This window comes from Carassius gibelio, chromosome B1, assembly GCF_023724105.1.
Source record: "Carassius gibelio isolate Cgi1373 ecotype wild population from Czech Republic chromosome B1, carGib1.2-hapl.c, whole genome shotgun sequence".
Taxonomy (NCBI): Eukaryota; Metazoa; Chordata; class Actinopteri; order Cypriniformes; family Cyprinidae; genus Carassius; species Carassius gibelio.
In genome coordinates, this window is record NC_068396.1 from 17,715,646 (window position 1) to 17,729,706 (window position 14,061).

At 35.5% G+C, this 14,061-nt stretch overlaps 1 protein-coding gene and 1 long non-coding RNA gene across 11 annotated transcripts in view; one reads left to right on the plus strand and one right to left on the minus strand.

The window, feature by feature from the left end:
- Window positions 1-14,061, minus strand: part of LOC127949660 (uncharacterized) — a 170,722-nt gene that overhangs the window by 77,252 nt on the left and 79,409 nt on the right. The window lies entirely within an intron of this gene.
- The window catches only part of LOC127949673 (uncharacterized), a 170,816-nt gene that overhangs the window by 55,126 nt on the left and 101,629 nt on the right, over window positions 1-14,061 (plus strand). The window lies entirely within an intron of this gene.

The following is a 14,061-nucleotide window of genomic DNA, read 5'->3' on the forward strand; positions in this document are numbered from 1 at the left end:
GCCTTTAGATTAGACTGACCACAAAAAATACATTGATGTCATAAAATTTCTAGGAGTAGTTAATCGCAGTGTAAAATATGTCACTTCCTGTTGCCAATAGGTGGCGCTATGACTATAACTGAATATGGGCATGTCAATCTGTTCAGGTCAGGAGTCTCATCAAACATGTGAAGTTTGGGGCAGATTGGTCATTGTATGTCTGAGTTATAGCAACTTCCTGTTTGATGGCGAATCATCGAAATTCGCCAGGCCACCACGGACACGCCCATTAACGAAAACTCAAAAGCTTCGCAATTTAACATCGCAAAGGCCTTCAGATTAGGCATACCAAATTTGGTGTTGATCTGAATGAATCTCTGGGAGGAGTTCGTTAAAATACAACGCATGGAAATGACAAAAATGACACAAAATTTGCTCATAATATTAGTAATAACGGACTTCCTGTTGGGTTTCGGATTTTGCTCCAAGAGACTTTTTTGTAGGTATTGGAGAGTTACATGTGTATACCGATTTTCATACATGTACATGAAACGTAGCTCGAGGCGCACACTGTTGAACGTGTATAGGTGGCGCTGTTGAGCCATTTTGCCACACCCACTTCTGAAACCCATATCAGACGTAAATTTTCGCCAGTTCTGAGGTGTGTGCAAAGTTTCATGACTTTTCGAGCATGTTTAGGCCCTCAAAAATGCGATTCATTTTGGAGAAGAATAATAATAATAATAATAATAATAATAATAATAATAATAATAATAATAATAATAATAATAAACGGAGCAATTCCAAGAGGGTCCTCACACCATCGGTGCTCGGGCCCTAATAATAATAATAATAATAAACGGAGCAATTCCAAGAGGGTCCTCACACCATCGGTGCTCGGGCCCTAATAATTAAAGCTGCAAGCAGCGATGAACGGGCCCTCGCACCCGGGCTCACCGCCATCGTGTGGCTTTACTAAAAAGGTGAACGTTGAGAAATATGCATTTAATGTCCTAAATATAAGTGGAATATATCAAAGTATATCCCATATATGTGCCAATCTTACCGTTGCCAGCAGGTGGCGCTATCATTATAAAGGAATATTGGCCTTCAGATGTGTTCAGGCCAGGACTCTTATCAAACATGTGAAGTTTGGGGAAGACTGAACATTTTATGCTTGAGTTACAACAACTTCTCTTGCTGTGGCAAGACATAAAATTTTGTCATGGCACCATGGAAACGCCCTTTAACAAAAACTCAAGATCTCCAAAAGTTAACATTGCACAGGCATTTAGATTAGACTGACCACAAAATATATGTTAATCTCAAAAAAATTATAGGAGTAGTTTGTCGCAGTGTAAAACATGTCACTTCCTGTTGCCAATAGGTGGCGCTATGACTATAACTGAATGTGGGCATGTAGATCTGTTAAGGGCAGAAGTTCTATCTAACATGTGAAGTTTGGGGCAGATTGGACATTGTATGTCTGAGTTACAGCAACTTCCTTTTTCATGGCGAAACATCGAAATTTGTCAGGCCACCATGGACACGCCCTTTAACGAAATCTAAAGATCTTCGCAATTTAACATCGCAAAGGGCTTAAGATTACACTGACCAGGTTTGGTGTTGATCTGAATAAATCTCTAGGAGGAGTTCGTTAAAGTACAACCCCTGAAAATGGCAAAAACAACGCCAGTTTTGCAGAGAAAATTCTAAATAACCGACTTCCTGTTGGGATTCGGATTTCGTACCAAGAGACCTTTTTGTAGGTATTGGTGTGTTACATGTGTATACCGATTTTTGTACATGTACGTGAAACATAGCTCGAGGCGCACTCTGTTGAAAGTGTATAGGTGGCGCTATCGAGCCATTTTGCCAAACCTGATGGAATTTTGGCCTTCACATGTGTTCAGGCCAGGACTCCTATCACACATGTGCAGTTTGGGGAAGATCGGACATTTCATGCCTGAGTTATAACATCTTTTATTCCCATGGCGAGACATCGAACTTCGTGACGGCGCCATGGACACGCCTTTTAACGAAAACTCAAGATCTTCACAACTTAACATCGCACAGGCCTTTAGATTAGACTGACCACAAAAAATACATTGATGTCATAAAATTTCAAGGAGTAGTTCATCGCAGTGTAAAATATGTCACTTCCTGTTGCCAATAGGTGGCGCTATGACTATAACTGAATATGGGCATGTCAATCTGTTCAGGTCAGGAGTCTCATCAAATATGTGAAGTTTGGGGCAGATTGGTCATTGTATGTCTGAGTTATAGCAACTTCCTGTTTGATGGCGAATCATCGAAATTCGCCAGGCCACCACGGACACGCCCATTAACGAAAACTCAAAAGCTTCGCAATTTAACATCGCAAAGGCCTTCAGATTAGGCATACCAAATTTGGTGTTGCTCTGAATGAATCTCTAGGAGGAGTTCGTTAAAATACAACGCATGGAAATGACAAAAATGACACAAAATTTGCTCATAATATTAGTAATAACCGACTTCCTGTTGGGTTTCGGATTTTGCTCCAAGAGACTTTTTTGTAGGTATTGGAGAGTTACATGTGTATACCGATTTTCATACATGTACATGAAACGTAGCTCGAGGCGCACACCGTTGAACGTGTATAGGTGGCGCTGTTGAGCCATTTTGCCACACCCACTTCTGAAACCCATATCAGACGTAAATTTTCGCCAGTTCTGAGGTGTGTGCAAAGTTTCATGACTTTTCGAGCATGTTTAGGCCCTCAAAAATGCGATTCATTTTGGAGAAGAAGAATAATAATAATAAAATATAGCTGCAAGCAGCGATGGCGGGCTCAAGCCACCAGTGCCATCGCCACCCCGGTGGCATCAGGTAAACTGTGCCCAGCGGGCACATGCATTCACAATATCCCTCTGGCAGTGAGGTTTTAAAGGATATGGCAGTTAAAGGGTTAATCCGAATCATCTAGACTTTAAAATCACATTCACAGAACAATATATATATATATATAACTTTAGTAACACTTTACAATAAGATTCCATTCATAAACATTATGTTAACATGAACAATGTTTATATAGCATTCATTCACGTCAGTTAATATTCCAAACTTAAACATTAAAACATTGTTTTATTGTGATTTTTTTCCAAGCATTTTTTACCAATTCCAAACCATATCAATCTTAATAACTACCATTATTTTTTATTTAATCATTTATGAGTGCTATACAATAGTCCAGGAAAGCTGGAAGAGAAAAACAGGTCAAGAAGAACTGACAAAAAGAATTGCAAAATAATTAGGAAATAATGTGAAGATTAATTTTTAGTCAATTCTGCAAGACAGACTTTCAGGAAAGGAGGTGGAATAAAAATGAGCTCCTAAATCTTAATCCCGGATTCTGGAAGATATACTCCTCAAACCATCGAACAAGAGGAGGTGGTGCTGGTCCTTCACGAGTCACTCTAATCTGTTCATAAAGCCTATATATAAAGCCTTAATATATAGTATTTCACAATACTTCATGGTATTCTAATTAAATCATTTTTTGGGATCTTAAGTCTCTCAGAGCCGGACACCGAGTAATTCTGGAGACTCCAGGAAAGTGGCAGTTCTGTAAAATGTTGGCGCTGGAGACTAAATGCTCCCTGATAGTTTCACACCTAATTCACTTAACACACACACAAACAAACACACACACACACACACACACACTACCCACAGTGACAGTGGGACTGAGTGACATTAGATGTATGATAGTTTTTTTATTTTCTATCATCCATATAGTGTTGTATAGTCATGAAACTATTGTCATGAGACCAGTCATTCTGAGGAAATATGCCTCAGAATGACTTGTCTTCTATGTGTACATTTTTTTTAAAGTGTTTAGAAGCTGCACTTTAAAAAAAAATAAAAAAGACATTTACTGGTTCCTTTTTTACTATTATTTCAAAAAACATCACGGCAAAACCATTCAAGCTATCCAAAATTCATTCACACCTATTCTGTAAGATTAATTCTTTAAACAGTGGTAAAAGAGGATGTGGGGCTGAACCTTCAAGAGTCACTCAAAACGTATCTGTCCATAAAGCCTATAAAGAATTATTCTTAATATACAGTTCAAATTACTTCAGCTTGTTATTCTAATTAAGTGAGGGTCATTTTATCAGTAAAATATATACAATTCATTTTTTTTTTGAAAGATTTCTATAAATGTTTTAAATCATACTCGTTTCTACAATAATTATTTAAAAGTAATCCTATAGCTCCCTCTGGTGGCCATTATAGGTACTAAGAATTGCAAGCTTGATTTATAAGTTATGATAGTTTAAATTTTATGCTGGCTCTTGAAAGTGATAAAGCTATGAAACTTACTGTGCTTCCTTCAAATGAGGACTTCTACTTATATAAAAAATTATGAAGAGTTAGAATGAAAAATTGTAAAGATATAGTAAAATAACTATTGTATTTTTTTATGTTACTTTAATAAATCTCTATGGCAACACCATTTAAGCTATCCTAAACCCATTCACAATTTAACATCTCAGTATATTGGCATCATGTTGAAAAAGGAGTATGGAGTAGTATGAGTAGGAGTATGAATTCATTTGCAGGCTTTATCATAAATCCACAATAACATTTCTGAGTTCTGTATCAATCTGTGTTGTTGTTTGTTTATTTTTATCTTTTATTTTTCATAGGAAGATAACTTACTCTCATTTTTAATAAATGTGCTTATAAACCAAGGACAAGCTATTTATAGCTGTATTTATAAACTGCTTACTACTGACTATTAATATTGGGACAAGGTTTATAAAGCATGAACTGACTATTTAATAATGAGTGCAGTTATTATAAAGTGTTATCAATGCATTTGCTAATGTTAACAAATTAGACATTATTTTACAGTGTTATCAAATCCTTAAATGACTCATAAGCATTTGTGAAAGTTCTGCTTGTATTACAGCTTAGTATTGATCTGTGAGCTCAACAGATTTACTGTTACATCCATGAGATTATGTAAATTAAAATAAATATAATGTCACAGGATGTCATAGGTCAGTATCAAATGAGTTTGAAATTATTATTTGCAGCACAAATAAGGTTTTTTTAGGATTTTTAAAAATCCCTAAAACTGTCAGAAAAAGGTTAAGGCCTAAGCTATTTCTATGTGAGTGGCTAATTTTATTTTTGTTTTTATAATTGTAATACACAAACTATGAAATTATACAAAATGTATAAAAAAATAAATAAATAAATACGCACACATTAAAAAAGCAGCCAAGTCGAATGAGTTTCCTTTTTTATATAGATTAAAATTGAAGACAGAAGCAAGTGGTAAATGTGGTCACTTTAATATTCAAATCCAGTAGATCCAGTTTATGTTCACGTGGCTGTTTTCGTTTATATTCGCCAAGCTATTATGTATTTTGAAATAATCTTGTCCGTTATGTGTTCGTTCGTACGACGAAAGGCAGAATCCTGCAGCTCCAGAGATATATGTTATTCTGCCAGTCGCGCTTTCAAATAGTCTTGCACACTTAAACGGGTCACAAACACCTGCATTTAGCTCTTGTTGTGTTACAATGGGTTTATTGTGTGCATTTGTGGTAATATTTTATTTAAAAAAGCTCTTAAACAAGAATAAATTCGTTTGTTTTGAGCTGGACACTGTACGCGCTGATCGGAGGCAGTGATTTCAGATAGGCAGCTGCAAATATTTCATTTTCACACAAACAGTTCAAAAACATCTTAATTTAGCTCTTGGTGTGTTCTAATTGGTTGATTGTGTGATATCGCTGTAATAATTTATTTTTAAAAGCTTTAAAACAGGAATAAATTCGTTTTCTCTGAGCTCTTTACTCCAGACGCTCGTGGTCACAGCGGTGATTCATCTCTCCTATTTCTCACGTATCTCTGGCCAGAAATTATTTATCCATGAGCCCTGAACCAGTAATAATCAGATATGTTGGTTTAGCTTGTCAGTGTGAATTAAATCTAAGTATTTGTTTGTATTTTTAACCGATTTAAAAGTGAAAGTAAAAGTCCGGGAATTGAACCTGTAGGGGCGCTATTTCTCTCAGACAATGGAAGTCTGAAGCACATATACTCAAACAGAGGGACAGAGTGAGATGAGATGTCTGACAGTTTTTTTAATTTTCTGTTATCCATACAGTGTTGTAAAGTCGTGAAACTATGCATATTTCTTCAGAATGACTTTTTCATCTGTATGAAAAAATTCTTTGACGTGTTTGGAAGCTGCAATTTAAAAATACAATAATGATTCCCTTTGTAAGGTCATTTAAAAAAATCACCACGGCAAAACCATTCAAGCTATCCAAAATCCATTCACAATTTAAGTTCCTATCAGAAATACTGATGTGTGTTCAGAGTTTTGTGAAATTCTAAGTATGTTATTTGCCTCAAAATCACCTGAGAAGTATTCCAGTTTGACATGTTGCCACGGCAACAATTTTTTAGATATCAATATCCCCCTTGCAGATTTATATCAGCTGTGTTTTAACATTATTCTGATGAAGTTTGAAGCAAATCGAGTAATAATAAGATGCTGAATTCAAATCATTTTGAAAATGACACACTTCCTTCTGCCAGTTGGTGGCGCTATAACTTTGACTCCTAATAGTCACATATATGCGATCGACATCATACAACGAATAATCTGATGAAGTTTGATTAAAATCAGGAAATGTATGTGGATGGTATTAGACACTTCCTGTTTCTAATTTCTCGCCATAATTTCAACGCCTCGCCACGAGCAAACCGTTCGAGATATCAAAAATCCCCTGGCAATTTTTCATCCCCAGTTTCTTGAGATCATGTTGACCGAGTTTGGCGGCAATCGAGAAAAAAACCTATGACAAGTATTTCAAATTCCAGAGCATGTGCTTTTTACATAACTATAAATAGCTGACTTCCTGTTGGGTGGAGTCTATGACATGCAATACGAAAGTTGTTCGGCACGATGAGATCTATATGTGTACTGAGTTTCATATGAATATGTGCAAGTATGTGTGAGCTATACATCAAAATTTTTGACTGTGTTCCAGGGGGCGCCGTAGAGCCCCTGTGCCACGCCCGGGTCCCAGCCTCTGCAGGCTCCTAAAGGCCACAGATTCCAAAGTGTGCGCAAATTTTCAAGAGTTTTTGAGTATATTAAGGACCCCAAAAGCCCCCACAACTTTGACGAAAAATTTGAATACTAAACCCTAAATAGCCAACTTCCTGTTGGGCGGAGCCTATGATATGCAATACAAAAGTTGTTTGGATTGATGAGATTTATATGTGTACCGAGTTTCGTACGTCTACGAGCAAGAATGTATGATATATGGCCCTCCATATTCCAGGGGGCGCTGTAGAGCCCCTGTGCCACGCCCGTGTATCAGTCTCTGCCCGGCCCTAATGGCCGCAGGTTCCAATCTGTGTGCCAATTTTCAAGACTTTTTAAGCACGTTAAGGGCCCCAAAAGCCCCCGAGACGTTGAAAAAAAAAAAAAAAAATAATAATAATAATAATAATAATATAGCTGCAAGCAGCGATGGCGGGCTCAAGCCACCAATGCCATCGCCACCCCGGTGGCATCAGGTAAACTGTGCCCAGCGGGCACATGCATTCACAATATCCCTCTGGCAGTGACGTTTTAAAGGATATGGCGGTTAAAGGGTTAATCCGAATCATCTAGACTTTAAAATCACATTCACAGAACAATATATATATATATTCCCCAAACATATATATATATATATTTAGTAACACTTTACAATAAGATTTCATTTATAAACATTATGTTAACATGAACAATATTTATATAGCATTAATTTATGTCAGTTAATATTCCAAACTTAAACATTAAAACATTGTTTTATTGTGATTTTTTTCCAAGCACATTTTACCAATTCCAAACCATATCAATCTTAATAACTACCATTATTTTTTATTTAATCATTTATGAGTGCTATACAATAGTCCAGGAAAGCTGTAAGAGAAAAACTCCTTATATTCATGTGTGCAGAATTATTAGGCTGTTTTCTTTTACAGATGAAATGCGCTAAAAAAGAGTTTTAACTCAAACTGTTTTAACTCAAAGTCGAAAATTATGAAATACCCATGAGAAATATCAAACACAAATGCAATACAGAAATGGATAAGTTAAGACTTGACCATTGTACAAAAATGCTGACTGGGTCATGAGGTCAGAAAAGAAGAAGAAAAAAAAAACAGGTCAAGAAGAACTGACAAAAATAATTGCAAAATAATTAGGAATTAATGTGAAGATTAATTTTTAGTCAATTCTGCAAGACAGACTTTCAGGAAAGGAGGTGGAATAAAAATGAGCTCCTTAATCTTAATCCCGGATTCTGGAAGATATATTCCTCAAACCATCGGACAAGAGGAGGTGGTGCTGGTCCTTCACGAGTCACTCTAATCTGTTCAGAAAGCCTATATATAAAGTCTTAATATATAGTATTTCACAATACTTCATGGTATTCTAATCAAATCATTTTTTGGAATCTTAGATCTCTCAGAACCTGACACATTGTAATTCTGAGACTCCAGGAAAGTGGCAGTTCTGTAAAATGTTGGCACTGGAGACTAAATGCTCCCTGATAGTTTCACACCTAATTCACTTAACACACACACACACACACACATACACACACACACACACACACACACATTACCCACAGTGACAGAGGGACAGAGTGACATCAGATGTATGATAGTTTTTTAATTTTCTATCATCCATATAGTGTTGTATAGTCATGAAACTATGCATATTTCCTCAGAATGACTTGTCTTCTATGTGTACATTTTTTTGAAGTGTTTAGAAGCTGCACTTAAAAAAATAAAAGACATTTACTTGTTACTTTTTTACTGTTATTTCAAAAAATCACCACGACAAAACCATTCAAGCTATTCAAAATTCATCCGCACCTGTACTGTAAGATACATTCTTTAAACAGTGGTAAAAGAGGATGTGGTGCTGATCCTTCAAGAGTCACTCAAAACGTATCTGTCCGTAAAGCCTATAAAGAATTATTCTTAATATACAGTTCACAATACTTCAGCATGTTGTTCTAATTAAGTGAGGGTCATTTTATCAGTAAAATACATAACATTCATATTATTTTTCTTTGAAAGATTTCTATAAATGATTTAAATCATACTTGTTTCTACAATAATTATTTAAAAGTAATCCTATAGCTTCATCTGGTGGCCATTATTGGTACTAAGAATTGCCAGCTTGATTTATATGTTATGATAGTTTTAATTTTATGCTGGCTCTTGAAAATGATAAAGCTATGAAACTTACTGTGCTTCCTTCAAATGATGACTTCTAGGTATATAAAAAATTATGAAGAGTTGGAATTAAAAATTTTTAAGATATAGTAAAATAACTATGGTATTTTTTTATGTTACTTTAATAAATCTCTATGGCCACACCATTTAAGGTATCCTAAACCCATTCGCAATTTAACATCTTCAGTATATGGCTTCATGTTAAAAAAGTTTGGTGTGAACTACTTGTGTCTTCTTGGAGGAGAATGAATTCATTTACAGGCTGAGTTTATCATAAATCCACAATAACATTTCTGAGTTCTGTATCAATCTGTGTTGTTGTTTGTTTATTTTTATTTTTTTATTTTTCATAGGAAGATAACTGACCCTTTACTCTCCTTTTTAATAAATGAGCTATTTATAGCTGTATTTATAAACTGCTTACTACTGACTATTAATATTGGGACAAGGCTTTATGAAGCATGAACTGACTATTTACTAATGAGTGCAGTTATTATAAAGTGTTATCAATGCATTTGCTAATGTTAACAAATTAGACATTATTTTACAGTGTTATCAAATCCCTTAAATGATTTGTAAGTGTTTTGTAATGATTTTATTGACCTACAAGCATTTGTGAAAGTTCTGCTTGCATTACAGCTTAGTCTTGATCTGTGAGCTGAACAGATTTACTGTTACATCCATGAGATTATGTAAATTCAAATAAATATCATGTCACAGGATGTCAGAGGTCAGTATCAAATTAGTTTGAAATTATTATTTGCAGCACAAATAAGGTTTTTTAGGATTTTTAAAAAAACCTAAAACTGTCAGAAAAGGATAAGGCCTAAGATTTCTATGTGAGTGGCTAAATTTGTTTGTTTTTATAACTATAATGCATAAACTATGAAACTATACAAAATGTATAAAAAAGTACAAGTTATTCTTTTCCAATGTTTTTTATTTATTTACATTTTTTTTGGGGGGGGGGGGGGGATTTACATTTTTAAAAATTAGCCTATGGCAATCATTCTAAACAGCTTGAATAAAACCTGTCAATATTTATTATAGACCACTATAACTGTGTATAATCTAACAAACGAGTTTATTATGAAAATAAAGTGTGTACACCAGATAAATTGGACGATAAAGAAATTGCTAACAATAGTATAATAGAGCATGTTTTAGGTTTTTAGGCGTTTAGATGCAGAAATGGACAAATCAAATGTAAAATCAAATGTAATTGATTTAATTAAATATAGATTAAGTCTTGTTAGAGCAAAATAATAAATAAATACGTACACACATTAAAAAAGCAGCCAAGATGAATGAGTTTAATTTTTTATATAGATTAAAATTGAAGACAGAAGCAGCTGGTATATGCGGTCACTTAATATTCAAATCCAGTAGATCCACTTCAGATTTATTTCTCAACAGTTTATGTTCACGTGGCTGTTTTCGTTTATATTAGCCAAGCTATTATGTATTTTGAAATAATCTTGTCCGTGATGTGTTCGTTCTTACGACGAAAGGCAGAATCCTGCAGCTCGAGAGATATATGTTATTGTGCCAGTCGCGCTTTCAAATAGTCTTGCACACTTAAACGGGTCACAAACACCTGCATTTAGCTCGTGTAGTGTTATAATGGATGTATTGTGTGCATTTATGGCAATAATTTATTTTGAAAAGCTCTTAAACAAGAATAAATTCGTTTGTTTTGAACTTGTGACACTGTGCGCGCTGATCGGAGGCAGTGATTTCATATAGGCAGCCACGAATATTTCATTTTCACACAAACAGTTCAAAAACATCTTAATTTAGCTCTTGGTGTGCTCTAATTGGTGAATTGTGTGATATCGCTGCAATACTTTATTTTTAATAGCTATAAAACAAGAATAATCTCGTTTTTTCTGAGCTCATCATTCCACACGCTCCTGCTCAGAGCGGTGATTCATCTGTCGTGTTTCTCACGTATCACTGACCACACATCAATTATTAATGAGCCCTGACCTTATAATAATCATATATGTTGGTTTAGCTTGTCAGTGTGAATTAAATCCAAGTATTTATTTGTATTTTAACCGATTTAAAATCGAAACCAAAAGACAGTCTCCTCCCTTTTTTATTCCGGTAACTGCACCTGTAGGGGCGCTATTTCTCTCAGACAATGGAAGTCTAAGCACACTCACTCAAACAGAGGGACAGAGTGATATGAGATGTCTGACAGTTTTTTAATTTTCTGTTATCCATACAGTGTTGTAAAGTCATGAAACTATGCATATTTACTCAGAATAACTTTTTTTCTTTATGAAAAAAGGTTTTGAAGTGTTTGGAATTTAAAAATGCAGGAAAATTAATAATTCCATCTTTATTGTCATTTTAAAAAATCCCCACGACAAAACCATCCAAGCTATCCAAAACCCATTCACAATTTAAGTTCCTCAATGTTTTTTCAACATGTACACCAAGTTTGGTGTGTATAGTGTTACTCTCCTCTGAGCAGTATGCATTAATTCACAGCTAAATGTAAAAAACAATCCACATTCAAATCAAAATAGCTGACTTCCTGTTGGTCGTAGCTGATGACTGTGAATTAGAAAGTTGTCCGTCTTGATAAGAACAATTTTTGTACTGAGTTTGGTGTCTGTAGCTAAAACTAACCCCCCCACTTTTGACAAAAGGTGGCGCTATAGAGTGCCTCTTCCACGCCCTCTTATGAAATTTTGCCAGTGTCTAGCTGTCACTAATACTGATATGTGTTCTGAGTTTGATGAAATTCTAAGCATGTTATATGCCTCAAAATCACCTGAGAAGTATTCCAGTTTGACATGTTGCAACGGCAACAATATTTTTAGATATCAATATCCCCCCAGCAGATTTATATCGGCTGTGTTTTAACATTATTCTGATGAAGTTTGAAGCAAATCGAGTAAAAATAAGATGCTGAATTCAAAGCATTTTGAAAATGACACACTTCCTGCTGCCACTTGGTGGCGCTATAACTTTGACTCCTAATAGTCACATATATGCGATCGACATCATACAACGAATAATCTGATGAAGTTTGATTAAAATCAGGAAATGTATGTGGACGGTATTAGACACTTCCTGTTTCTCATTTCTCGCCATAATTTCAACGCCTCGCCACGAGCAAACCGTTCGAGATATCAAAAATCCCCTGGCAATTTTTCATCCCCAGTGTCTTGAGATCATGTTGACCGAGTTTGGCGGCAATCGAGAAAAAAACCTATGACAAGTATTTCAAATTCCAGAGCATGCGCTTTTTACATAACTCTAAATAGCTGACTTCCTGATGGGCGGAGCCTATGACATGCAATACGAAAGTTGTTTGGCACGATGAGATCTATATGTGTACTGAGTTTCATATGAATATGTGCAAGTATGTGTGAGCTATACATCAACATTTCTGACTGTGTTCCAGGGGGCGCCGTAGAGCCCCTGTGCCACGCCCGGGTCCCAGCCTCTGCAGGCTCCTAAAGGCCACAGATTCCAAAGTGTGCGCAAATTTTCAAGAGTTTTTGAGTATGTTAAGGACCCCAAAAGCCCCCACAACTTTGACGAAAAATTTGAATACTAAACCCTAAATAGCCAACTTCCTGTTGGGCGGAGCCTATGATATGCAATACAAAAGTTGTTTGGATTGATGAGATTTATATGTGTACCGAGTTTCATACGTCTACGAGCAAGAATGTATGATATATGGCCCTCCATATTCCAGGGGGCGCTGTAGAGCCCCTGTGCCACGCCCGTGTATCAGTCTCTGCCCGGCCCTAATGGCCGCAGGTTCCAATCTGTGTGCCAATTTTCAAGACTTTTTAAGCACGTTAAGGGCCCCAAAAGCCCCCGAGACGTTGGAAAAAAAAAAAAATAATAATAATAATAATAATAAATATAGCTGCAAGCAGCGATGGCGGGCTCAAGCCACCAATGCCATCACCACCCCGGTGGCATCAGGTAAACTGTGTCCAGCGGGCACATGCATTCACAATATCCCTCTGGCAGTGAGGTTTTAAAGGATATGGCGGTTAAAGGGTTAATCCGAATCATCTAGACTTTAAAATCACATTCACAGAACAATATATATATATATATAGTAACACTTTACAATAAGATTTCATTTATAAACATTATGTTAACATGAACAATATTTATATAGCATTCATTCATGTCAGTTAATATTCCAAACTTAAACATTAAAACATTGTTTTATTGTGATTTTTTTCCAAGCACATTTTACCAATTCCAAACCATATCAATCTTAATAACTACCATTATTTTTTATTTAATCATTTATGATTAAAAGAAAAACTCCTTATATTCATGTGTGCAGAATCATTAGGCATGTTTTCTTTTACAGATGAAATGCGCTAAAAAAGAGTTTTAACTCAAACTGTTTTAACTCAAAGTCGAAAATTATGAAATACCCATGAGAAATATCAAACACAAATGCAATACAGAAATGGATAAGTTAAGACTTGACCATTGTACAAAAATGCTGACTGGGTCATGAGGTTAGAAAAGAAGAAGAAAAAAAAAAAAAACAGGTCAAGAAGAACTGACAAAAATAATTGCAAAATAATTAGGAATTAATGTGAAGATTAATTTTTAGTCAATTCTGCAAGACAGACTTTCAGGAAAGGAGGTGGAATAAAAATGAGCTCCTAAATCTTAATCCCGGATTCTGGAAGATATATTCCTCAAACCATCGGACAAGAGGAGGTGGTGCTGGTCCTTCACAAGTCACTCTAATCTGTTCATAAAGCCTATATA